General features: G+C 42.4%; 1 long non-coding RNA gene across 8 annotated transcripts; it reads right to left on the reverse strand.

Moving 5' to 3' along the window:
• Positions 1-246: 246 nt before the first annotated feature.
• On the reverse strand, positions 247-11339 carry LOC131395278 (uncharacterized). 8 transcript variants are annotated; one of them, XR_009216356.1, is made up of 10 exons: positions 10597-11339; positions 9847-9918; positions 9082-9292; positions 8843-8938; positions 8171-8257; positions 7757-7890; positions 6382-6485; positions 3272-3363; positions 756-791; positions 247-383 (listed from the first exon to the last, which is right to left on the reverse strand). It is a non-coding gene; the product is annotated as an uncharacterized LOC131395278 (long non-coding RNA). The 8 variants fall into 8 exon arrangements; XR_009216351.1 differs by having other exon boundaries at positions 7751-7890; XR_009216353.1 differs by having other exon boundaries at positions 283-300; positions 7751-7890.
• Between the last annotated feature and the right edge of the window lie 1775 nt (positions 11340-13114).

The raw sequence follows: 13114 nt of genomic DNA on the forward strand, positions 1-13114 counted from the left end.
GCTGGCCTTAGACTGAATCGTTGGTATAATCTTTGTTATGAGCATGATTGCCCTAAAACCAGAATTTCACACCCTGGCTTCCCAGCTCCTGGATCACAACTGGCTGGTGGAGGTGTGGGGCTGGAGAGCTTCTCTTGGGAAGGAAAAGGGGCCCCCAGACACCTGTGGTGGCTTCTGGTGGCACAGGTGATGATCAAGTATGCAGGGACGTGGTGGCTGGCTCAGGAGCTGTGGAGAGGGCTGTCTCAGGGAGGGACAGAGTGGGAGGAGCCCCCAGGCTCACCCGGGCTCCAGCAGTGGCTGTCCCAGGACCACCATTCACAGGTGAAGCATAAATGAGAGTGAGGGGAGGGGTGACTGTGTGAGTAGAGGGATGAGCAAGCCTGTGGATGAGAGGAGCCCGAGAGAGAGAGAGATAGGTGAACAAGAGAGACTGAACACAGAGGAGAGACACATGGACGGGCAGAAAACTGGACAGACATACGGGATACCTGGAAAAGGAGGACCAAGGGCGAGGCTTTAGGAGAATTAAAGTGAAAACCACGTGGGGTCAGAATGTGGTGGAGAACACGTCTGTCACTAAGGCTTTCTCTCCCTGGGCTGGAACTCTCCACCAGAACACGGGAGAGAGAGAAGGGATGAGTTAGGGCCCTTCCAGGTCCTTCTCTCACCAAGGACAGTGGGTGCAGGAGAACCACTGCTCCCCAACCCCAAATGGGGATGGAACCCAGGAGATGAGGGCCAGGAATACTCACTGGTAGTAGTCAGGGCCACAGCTCCATAGGTGTCAGCTGTGGAGAGAAGGTGAGAGGAGCTGAGCAAGAGTTGGGGTGAACATAAAGGATTAAGGGAGAGGGAGGACATAGGGAGCTTTGTGGGAAAAGCTTAGGGAAAAGCAGAGGGGAAGAGTGGAGGGGTGTTCAGGGGGGAGGAAACGAGATGGAAGGTGGCTGGCCCCAGTCATCACCCCAGAAGACTGCACCCCGACCAGAAGGAGACAGAGATGGATCACAGCTCACTTTAGAGCAATGGAGGCAACACAGAACTATGATAGGGACAGAAAGCACGGCTGTAGCACAGCCCCTCCACACTGACATAGAGGCTGTCCCCATCCAGGATGAAGGAGCCCAGGTGGGTGACGCCCTGGCTCTCATGGCTCAGCTCCCAATAGAGTTGCTCTCTGTCCAGCCCAGGACCTGCGGGGGTCAGAGTGGAAGGTACAGACAATGTCCACCCCACTGTGCCCACCCTTCTCAAGCCTGAGGGAGGAAGAACATGGGGACGTGGAATACTGAGCAGGGGTCCTTCTGAGGGTGGAAAGCGAGAGAGTGGAGGGGGAGGAGCCTGAGGGAGAGGCTGAAGGGGCTGCTCTGATGCCTGGAGGGGCTCTCCTCGGTGTCTCCCGTCTGAGACAACCCCCTCAAGTAAGGCCTGACTTCCTTTAAGATGTGGAGGGAGGCCTGTGAGTGGCTAAGTGGGGTGAACACACAGACCTGGGTGAGGGGGCGCCTGCAGGTCTGCACGGACAGCAGCAAGGAGCACAGTCAGTGCCCTGTGCCATCTGACACATCCAGGCAAGAAAGTACCATTACCTTCTCGCAGTTCTACACTCCAAGGTCTTTTCTTTATACTTCTTTCCTACTCCACAGCCATCATCCAGGCCTAGGGAACAATCACCTTATTCGTAACCTTCTTCCCAACACCTCCAATCTGCCTCTTAAGTCTTCATTCTTAAGCCTCAAGTCCATTTTAACCCACATGCTTAGACCAAACGCCAATCACATCACCCATCTGCTCGCACCTCTCCAGTGTCTTCCCACTGGTCTTAGAACAGAGTCCAAAGTCACGCCTGACCTGGTCCAGCCTGTTCCCCTCGCTGGTCTGGCTCACACCCCTCCCCCTGTGTTGACTCGGCTCAGCCATCCCTCTTTCAGGTCATGGACACACCAGGCTCTCTGCTTCAGGGGTGTCCTCCTGTGGGTCCCTCTGCCTGAAACGCTCTCTTGAACACACTCCCACATCCTCACTCCAGTCTAACCCTCCAACCACCTAAATCCAGTCCCAACTCTAGCTCTCAAGCTAAATATCAGTCCTTCTCAAGAGGGCTTCCCTGCCCCCTCAGGTTTAGTCCCCTTGTGCCAAACTCCCAAATCACTCTCATCATGAACTGTCTAAAATCCAAATTCCCTAACAGAATATAAATCCCATGGAGGTGGGACAAGGTCTGTTTGGTTCTCCAGGTCCCCACGCATCTGGCCCAGGGCCTGGCTCATCAGATGAGGAACCATCCTGGTTTGAACGCTAAATGTCCTGTGTCCTGGAAAACCCCTCTGTTCTGAATAAATGAGGATGGTGGGTCACCATAAATTGCACACTCAAAGAATATCTACTGCATGACAAGCACACATTCCCTCAAGAACCTCCCAGGAATGCTAGAATGAAAAAGGCACACAGACATACACACACAATTAGGAGAGGCCAACAATTATATATAAAATTACTTAACAAGATTGTCTTCAACGTGAATCACCAGACTGTTATTTCAGAAAGGATTCAAGAAGCAAAGTTAATTCCCTTTAGAATGTGAGGTGGAGAGGACAATCTTTTTGGAGACTAGTGCCCTACCCTTCTATCTAAAAGGTGTTGCTTAATATTCCTCCAAATGATTTGAAATCTCATAAACAACAACAATATGTTGAAAATAAATCCGGCTGCTGGTCAATTTAACTTTACATTTCTGTTACTAACATAAAGAAGTTCAAATCATATTTTTCTCCAGGTGTCTGTAAGATTTTGAATCTTTGTGGAGCATTTATAGGTCTTTAGAAGTCAAATTGAATAGGCCTGAGGAATGTTGCTGAGCATCCCTGCTAATATTTAATGAGATGTCTTGTAATACTACATATACACGTAAAACATTTATATATTTATATTTATAGATGAAATCCTGACTTTTGAGAATTCGGAATGCAGGTAAGTCTATATTTCTTTACTGTTACACATATTTACACTTATTTACATATATTTGTTTAATGTGTTCTTCTTTGCAAATAAGTGTATTTTCTGAATTATTTACACACACAGAGCCTCACACACCTTACCATCTTTCCCTTGAATATAATCCATCAAACATAAATAATTTTTCTCATGATACCCTCACTCTCAGTGAGTCCTTGTGCTGACAACCTGAGCCCAGGAAAGCCCACTGGCAGGTCTTCTGCACAGCGGAGGCTGCTGGAACCTGTTGGTACCAGGTCCACAGGGTACTCACCTGGTCACACAGAAATCCACGGATCAGCGAGGACAGGTGGACCCTGAGCCTGGTTTCAACTCAAACTTGAGCCCCCCAGACACTTTTCTTTTCTAACGGAAAAAAAAAGCAAAGATTGCTTTTGAGGCCTTTTACAGGGAGTAATACAGGTGATGGAAGGAAAGCCCACCCCACTTACTTTTCTTTTTCGTATTTACTGATTTAACTGTAACTGTTGGCTGAGACTGGATTTTCCCGATTCCTGTCCAGCCACCTGCTCCCCAAGATGGGAGAAGCAGCTCCGTGCTGTGTGCACTTGACTCGCTCAACTCACTTTGGTGACTCCGGACCCTTTAAACAAGCTTGTCATTTAGGGCCCCTGTAAGTGGCTCGCTGACTGGTAAACAATTCCCACACTTCATTCAGGGCTCGGGAGATTTTCAGGCCCTGGAGCAGGTCTCCCAACCTCCGCACCATTGACATCTGGGGCCGGATGATTCTCTGTCGGGCCGTCCTGGGCCCTGGAGGACGCTGAGCAGCATCCCTGCCTCCCCCTCTAGATGCCAGGAGCGCCCCCATTAGTAACAACCCAAACACCGCCTCCAGACGCGGATAAGCCCCCTGGGGACAAAATCACACGGAGGACGGTGACGGGGACTCTGAGGAGGGGCCGGCGGCGCCCGGAGCCGGGAGGAACAGCAGCCTCGGGCGCCCTGACGAACAGCCCGGGGGAAACGAGGCTCCGGGGGGACGGGGGGACGCCGGGCCGTGACGGGGCTGCCCGCGGCCCAGGCCCCTCCCTGGACCGCGACCGGAGCCGGGACCGCCCGCCTCTCACCGCGCGTCGCCCCTTCGGCCGAAGGTCCACGGGAATGCCGTCCGCGCCGAGAAGACTGGACACACCGGGCAGACGCCCCGCTCCATCCACGGCGCCGCCCGCGCTTCCGCTTCCGGTCTCGGGCGGGCGTCTGGGAGGACGGACGTTTGGGGGCTCCGGGTTGAGGCGGCGGGCGGGGCGGGGCCGCGCACCCCAGCCTCGGGGGAGGTCTCCAGTGTCTAGAGTGAGTGCGAAGCTGGGACGCGGGCTGGGTCAGCACCAGGGACAGGGACGGAATCTAGGGGCGGGAACCAGTTCTAGGGGCGGGCTGTGGGCGGGCACAAGGGTGTGAGTGACACCAGGCCCGGGGGCGGGGGGACAAGGGTGCGGGCGGGGCAATGAGCCGGGACCAGGCTGCGGGCGGAACCAGGCCAGGAGGTTGTCCGCGGAGACCAGTTCCAGGGGCGGGAAGAGGCGGGGATGGGGCTGGAATAAGTCTGGCCGACTTCACAGTGGGAGGAAATCAGCTCCAGGGGCGGGGCTGGAGGCGATGCTTTCCGTGCACCCCTAGACTGTACAGGTAGCTGGATGTTGAATAGCTTTTCTTCATTCCTTTCCCTAAACCTGGAGTCATTCTATCTCTGGCCTTTTTTTTAATTCTTTCACTATTTTTTCGTAAAAAGTGATATCTATGACAACATTCATCAAGTAAATAACAAATGGAATGAAACCTATTTCCTTCTCCATCTTTATAATGCAACAATTGTGCTTTTATTTTTTCTGGCACAAAGAATCATCGTAGTAAATTACTCTGGTCTTTTTTATGGGATATAATAAATATTTTTTAAAAGACACTTTTAGACTTTTTTCTTTTTAATTTATAGCCAGATGCATTCTAAGAACAAACATAATTTGTAAACATGCTCTCTCCTCCAGCCCATTATTATTTCTGTAATATGTTATTTCATGAATTATCTTACTGGACAGAACATTTAGCAATGTAGAGACAACTTTGGTAATAAGTATATATGAATTGTTTGCTGTTTTATTTGGTAAGACTGGAATATTGTACTTTAAATATGATGGGATTTTTTTTCATTATTTACCTATTCCATCATCATCCATGATCAGTCTTTTATCATCTCATTCCAGTCATATTAGTCATATTCTGAATGTCTGAATATGCCACATGAAAACATTTAAAAAAAACTTTATTGAGGTATGACTGACATACAAAAAGCTGTACATATTTAATGTATACAACTTAATGTGTTCGGAGATAATATACACCCGTGAAACCATCACTACTCAAGTCCTTAACCTATTCATCACCCCCAAATGTTTCCTCCTGTCCTCTTTAATTTTTTTATTTAACTTCCTTTTTTAAAATACTTTTTTTCTTTTGAGGTAGGAATACTTAACATAAATCTACCCTCCTAGTAAATTTTTAAGTCTACAGTACAGTATTGTGAACTATCGGCCCATGTTGGATGGTAGGTCTCCAGAACTTATTAATCTTGCATAACTTTTGTTGCTCAAACATCTATTGCCAAGAGGCCCTCTTCATCTTTAACTGAAAAATCCCCCCATATTTTTAAAAGCTCAACTCAAACATAAGCTTTCCATGAAGAATTATCTGATTTATCCAAGTAACACTATCTACTCTTGTTGACTCTGCTAACCTCTAACTACCTTTATTTTGGCACTTTTCAAATTGCCCTGCTATTCTTTTTCACATGTACCTCACTATGATTTCTTGGAAAGCAGAGCCTTTATCTTATCAAGTTTGCATGCTCAATTCATTGTTTATGTCTTCTACTAGAGTAATAATAATATAATATGTCCATTCATTTATTGAATCTTTAGTTCTGGTTTTTGCACACCTACCATGTGTAAGGCATAGTGCTCGCCACCTTGGGTGTAAAGATATGAATAGGAGGCATGTGCTAAAGACACCCACACTTACTTCCATCATAATTCCATGTGTGTTATTCTGTGATCAAGATGAGTATACGGTGCTACGGAATCTCTAAGTGTTTGCCTAACACATGATGTGGTTTAAGGGTTGTATTCCCTTGAGAAGAGCTGCTTCAGCAGAACCTAACAATGTGAGTATAAGGAAGCCAGATCAAGGTAACTCCCAACATGGAAACGATGTATTGATCTCCTAAATGAATGTATTGAATGAGTGAATGAAATAATAGAAAATAATGAAGAAATGTGATGCTATTGGTTACTCTCAGATCCTTTACATTTTATTTGGAGACAAAGAAGAGGTGAGAGAAAGTGATTGTGTAATTTTGCCAGTTCATACCTGTCTGATTACATATTTCTCTCTCTGGGCACAATACACAGACAAAGCAGCAGGTAGCTCTCTCTTCCTGAGGGATGTTCCTGAATCCTGGCTGACAGAACGTCCTACACCCAGAGTGGGGAGTTTGAAAGAAGAGAATTATTGATGATACTGAACAATACTATATAATTGGATAATATTTTTTTATTTAATAATATTGAATAATTGATAATATTGTTTAAATTACCTCAAAACTTATCTTAGAGATCACCTATAAGATTTGACATGATTGATGCACCCAGGGAAAGCAAAATAAAATCAAGGTCAATCTGCAGAAAAGAGTTCCCAACACGAAAATACGTACTGATTTAAAAATTTTTCCATCTCAATGACTAGGACACTTGTTTGTTTTATGGAATGGGGCATCTGGCAATAACAAATGTGATTCTGAATATGGTATTCCAGGATTACTTTTTTGAACTATAAGCAGATTTTACCTTAATAAAAAATAATATTTTAATTCATACAATGCATTTCTATGAGAATTGTTTGATTAGTACAAATTGTAATTATTGAATTTATTTAGTAATGTATTTAATGTCAGGTAGATTATACACCAAAGACACAGGGACAGGCTTGAATGATATAATATAGCATCTTGAGGGATGGCTTACAAGACTGAGTTCTAAAGGGAAATCTGAAGAAGAGGAAGAATGCAGTTCCTTGGGAGCCAAAAGAATCTTTTTTTCTGATGGTGAATTTTTCTACAAGAATGTATAAAGTTGGGATGAAGAGATGGAAATATAAGGAAAATTAATAAAATATTGAAATATTAAAAAAACCCCTCAATGTCAATTCTTTTGATTTTCGTTAAAGAGAATAAAATTTGTTTTCTGGAAGAAAAGCGTATGGCAAAAGACAATTTGAATTGTATCTTTAAATCATCAAAAGTGTAGGTCGTCAGCATCTGTTATATCTTCAGGGCACAATGCATGCAGAGCAATAAATTTGCAAGCACGTGAGATTGACACTTTTTCAGCTTAAATGGGAATTCAATCAATTTTTTATCAGCTCATCCTATTAAATTGGTAGCCTCACTGTCCTGCTGTAATGTATAAAGCATTTCAAAATTCCGGAATATCTCTTTAATTACAAGTGTCCTTTCAATATCTCTTGGACAGTAAGAAAAATTATATCAACAAATGAGAATTTTGTTATGAGTTAAATGATTTCACCATTATTTTCATATATGCTCTCTATCTTGTGATGTAGATGATTAATCCAAGATTGACTTGTCTGCAACCTTTTTGAATCGCATGGCCCAGTCTATCAGCTCCTCATGTATGATGAAACCTTGACCACGTGGTTCCTGGGGAACAAACTCCCTTACTTTCACCTGAAGTCCAAGACCTTTAGGAAAATCATATAGTTCAGAATTACATGCTGTGACACAGAGTTTCTTTTCTCATCCAGTGACACGTGAGCTCCAGTGCTTTTTTTAAATTGGGTGTTTCTTAGGAATGGGTGGAGCTAAAAGGGAGACATAATTGGGAAATGAAATGAGCATGGAAATTGAAGGCATAAAACCCAGATTCGAACTGGTGGGGATACTGAGTTGCCCAGCAATTAGATTTTTTCCCCTCTATATTAGTCATCCTCTGAATAAGTTCAATTTGGGGAGTGTTTACTATTCTGCACGCTTAAGGAAGCAGGCATTCTTGTCTGCCCTCAGAGAGCACATGGTGAGGTTTAAACCATTCCTGAAGATTCCACGTCCAGGGAGTGCTGTGGGGCTAAACCTGAGCTGCACCTTGAGCAATGAGGTTTGCTTTAGGGGTGCTAGGGAGTTTCCTCGAGCTCAAGAAGAGACAAAGAAAGACAGCCTGCTTCTTCCTACCTTTGAACAAAATATTTTATTAAATGAGAGAGAAGAGATGAAAGCTCCTAGTACAGAATCTTCACGCATTAATTGATATAATTTCTATATAAATGGACAACTGATATTTGTATAATACATAACTATATATATGGTTGTATATATACATGAACAAATATATATTCACAACAAATGTGTGTATTTAGATCTGACATGACATTCACTTCCTCATACCTGAAAGCAAGAGTTTCATGACACATTATTCATAGGTTTTGGATTTATAAAAGTCTAGGTTCATGTACAAATTCATCTAAATAGAATTGATAAGGACTTGGGGAATTAAAATATATTTCATAGTATTGGGGTTCTGATCTGTAAAAAGGGGATCAAACTCCTTGCTTCCAAAAGTCATTTTAAATTTCAATGGGGAAATATTTATTTAGCTATCAGTAGCCTTTCTAGAAAAATGCAGGAAGTTCAAATAAATTGTCCTTTCCCCCGAAGCATTTAAGATATCAAGGGATAGGGCCAGAACTAGATTTTGGAAATCCCTGAATTTTTTAATTCCCTGGGATGAATTGTCATTGTTTTCTCTTGAACACTTACCTCTCACAGTGAAAGTTTTTAATCAATTATTTCTAGTTAAAAGAGTTGACACTGTTGCTAATTAGACCCTACAATCATTAGAGGTTTACTTGCAACCTGTAAGAAAGAACAGTAATTCATTATGCACAAGTCACTGCTGATCTGTGACAATGTGACAATCACAATTCGATACCCAAATAAAATAACTCTCGGATCCTAAAAGAACAATAATGAGAATCCTATTTAAGGGAGAATTTTACCTGCTAAGGGAGAAACATGAGCTGGCCTGCATCCATTATGGACCCCTGTTCTGCTTTTATAAAAAGTATTTCATGGAGGGCTCAGGCCACCACATCCACAGCATCATAGATGTAGTAGCTGGATCCAGACAGAGTCGTGTCTAATGTTTCCTTTGGCAGAGACTCCAGGGAGGCATTGAATGGACACTCCAAAAATTTCCACATTCAGTTCCTGCAAATGAGCAGTTGAAATGTTCAAGGCGTCATTTGGTAAAGAAAAAGTCTTCTTGGTATTTAGAGGGGCTAACTGTCCATAGAGAGTGTTTAAATCCAGATATCTCAAAGTTCTGGTGTGCAAAGGAAAGACTCCCATGGTAGGCATGGAAAAAGTGGTGACATGGAATAAAAGAAGCATCCCACTGTGGTGTAGTGATCCACACCTTCTGAGTGGTTAAATAATGGTTTCCTGCAATGCTCACATTTATTAATCTACTTGTGTCACCATAAATGATAAACACGTTGGCTGATGAGTCTGTGCTTCTGGCTATGCATGTCCAATCTTTTGAAGTGTACGTCCTCTTGCTCACAGGTATCTTAGTCACAGGCAGGCACCGTTCATAGTCATCTCTTTTCTAAGTTCCCAGAGGAATTGCTCACCTTTTTTATCAACTGATACTAAGATTCCTACCCAGGTCCAGCCAAAATGTGTCAACAATGAGACCATTCTGAAGACTAGAGATGTGTCCTTGTGAGCTATCTGATAGAGAGAGGAAAACTAGTCCTTACCTTTCAGTACAGGATCAAAATCTCCATAGGTTGTCTGAATCAAAAGAGAAAAAGTGTTCCATATTGAGTTCTCTGGAAGAAAAATAAACAGAATTTCAACAAAATTCATATGATCAGTTAGCTAAACTTACATTCTTGGTGCTAACACTGTGAGTATGAAGCAATATTATCTGATGGTAGAAGTGATTGAGGGGAAGCTTGGCGTTGAAGCCAGACTGCTGGGTTCAAATCCTGACTCTAATGTGACTAGCTTAACACACTTGAGAAGGTTAAATAACCTCTATCCATCTTAGTTTCTATATCTCTAAAAATTCCCATAATAACGTTGCCTATTCATTGTCTTATATTAGGATTAAATTTGTGACTATTTGTAAAGCATTTGAAGAGTGTAAAGTGGTTTTAAGTACATGTTTACATATAAAATTTTATTAACTATTTGATAAATAACTAGGGTATGATTATTTCAGAATATCTAGCTTCCACTCCTTTGAGAGAATTTGGGCAACCACACTTCCAGAAGCTCCTGTGGTCTGCTTTAGACAGTGACGCTAGCCTCTGGCTACTTCATCCCTCTCTCAGATTCACACACCAAAATAATGAATCCACCATTTCAAGAACTATCTGTGGTAGGTTTTTTCCATAGGGAGACATGCAAAACCACTTTCTGCTTTTCCACATGAGTGGCCACAGAATTTCACCAAGGAGGAAAACTTCAGTCCCTCCAGATCCATCCCTCCACCACGCTCATACCTGTGGTATTTTGTAGAGCTCCAACAGTGTCCCAATGTGGGCAGAGAATGCTGGTGTGGTTCCTGCAGTGACAGCCACATTCTTGTTCTGTGCCTGGCAGGTGTAATTAGGGATCATCTGACCCCATCCCGATAACCACCTCAGGGTGCTCACCAAGGTGCTGACATCACTGTGGAAGGAATTGTAGACATGGAAACCCAGAGACAGGGTGGGGAGCAGCTGGGGGCTCCTGTTGATCTCCTCGATGGCAAAAACAAAGACCAGGACATAATGATAGTTTTTGAAGTTCAACCTGTACCAAGGCCATAGTATTAAAAATAAAGATCAAGTCATGCACTTCAGGCATAACTCATGTGGGGAAAAAAAAAGAGTAAAAGGTGGCATTTTGACTTAAGCAACTTGTTCATTCCAGAGCAATGGCTGTCTCTTCATGACTTTGGAATCTGGAGCACACGCACAAGATGTTCCCAAAGCCTTGGAAGATCAAGCCCTACAACTCTGGACTCAAAAGAGATAGATCAATATCCTAAAATGAATTAGTGGAAAGAAGAGGCGCAAAGGATGCTTAAGGGGAAAGAACCCATTTGCATATTTGTTTACAAGTCAAACACTATTTCATACAGTGGCACCAACATGAGGTTGGTCATGGGCATGTGCAGGTATAGTGAGATGAAGCAAAAGTTTATAATCCATTAAAGAAACTAGGTAGGACAGGGAAGTGCATAAGAAAAACTTGAAGGAAGGGCAAGTCGAGTACAGAATGGTATCATCAAAACTTCTGCAATATACCTTTCTAAAACTGCCTGCCTCACAGACTTAGGAAACACATACTACCAGAAGCAAGGAAATTGCACCATAATAAATAAGGAGATAGTCTTAGGGAGAAAATAAAGAGGAAGAAGCAATTTATGACTCTATGTTTTTCTAAAAGAGTAAAAACAATTCAGAGTCCAAGGAACAGCGTAAACTTGCAGCTTTTCACCTATTTCTTTACAGATTAGAAAACCATCATAAGCAGTGAGCTTTACAGCTTATCTTTGGGTTGATTCCTCTCTTACACATCTAAGTTCAGTCCAACGTTAATTTTCAAACAATTTAATTGACAAGCTACAACATGCAATTCCAGAAGATTGCACAGCAGAACATAGGCTTTTGGTGCTCTAACATTAAAATATTATTTTCATTGGTGAATACAGCTTTAAAAACCAAAATGTTGGGATGCTGTAATTCTGAGTCACACAGAAACACTCAGATTGGATTACAAATAGGACTTGTATTCATTTCCTATTGCTACTCTGAGAAACTACCACAGATTTAGAGGTCTAAAATAACACAAAATTGATTATGTTATACTTTGGGAGGAGAGAAATCTAAAATGAGTCTCACTGGCTAAAATAAAAGTGTCAGCAGGAATGCATTCCTTCTGGAGGCTCTAGAGAAGAGTCCATTTCCTTGCATTTTCTAGCTTCTAGAGGCTGCTCACATTCCTAGGTAACAGCCTCATATCACTTCAATCTCTGTTTCCATTGTCATAACTCCTTCTCTGACTCTGACTTTCTTGACTTATTCTTTCACTTGTAAGGACCCTTGTGATTATATTGGACCCATCCAGATAATTCAGGATTATCTCCTCATCTCAAGATCCTTGACTTCTTCACACTTGCAAAGTCTCCTTTCTATGTGAGGTAAAATAGTCACAGATTCGAAGGATTAGGAATTGGTCACCTTTGGGGGCACATTCCACCTACCACAGGACCCAACTACATGCTTTCCAATACTTGAAGCAAAACACAGAAGAGGTTAAAGTAGGTAGAAATGATATTCCATTTAAATACGAACCAAAAGAAAGCATGGGTATTCTTGTTAATACCTGATAAAATCCGAGTTCAAAGCAAAAAGCATGTGACATATCAAAGGTGGTGACCATATGTCATATGTGACATATGTGGTGACCATATGTGGTGAAAGGAAGAGAAGATCGAGTACTAACAGTCATTATATATATCCCCCCAAAGTGAAAAAAAACTATTATTTATAGACCCATGTGCATAAGTACATATATGAACAACCAGATTTGGAGATTTAACATATCCTCTTAGAAATGGTCAAATTAAAGACAAAAAAATTATGCAAAGATATGGAAGACTTAAGCTTAACAGATATTTACATATAAATGTAAATAACACTGGTATATTACGAACCCCAAAGAATATACATACACTTGACCATACACTGGGCCATCAAGTAAGCCTTTGAACATTGAAATTATGCACAATGCATTCTCTGACCACAGCATCATTAGGCTAGCAATTAATAAAAAGATCTAGAAAATTCCATTATATATATATATGTATATATATGTTAAACACTTGATCTTTGATCCAGTACTAGGGATCAAATGTACAACACGACTATAGTTAACACCGCTGTATGATACATATGAATGTTAAGATACTAAATCCTGAGTCCTCATCATGAGGAAAAAAATATTCTTTTCTTTTTTTTGCTTTTTCTGTTT

The sequence above is a fragment of the Diceros bicornis genome, chromosome 31 (assembly GCF_020826845.1).
Source record: "Diceros bicornis minor isolate mBicDic1 chromosome 31, mDicBic1.mat.cur, whole genome shotgun sequence".
NCBI classification, from domain to species: Eukaryota; Metazoa; Chordata; class Mammalia; order Perissodactyla; family Rhinocerotidae; genus Diceros; species Diceros bicornis.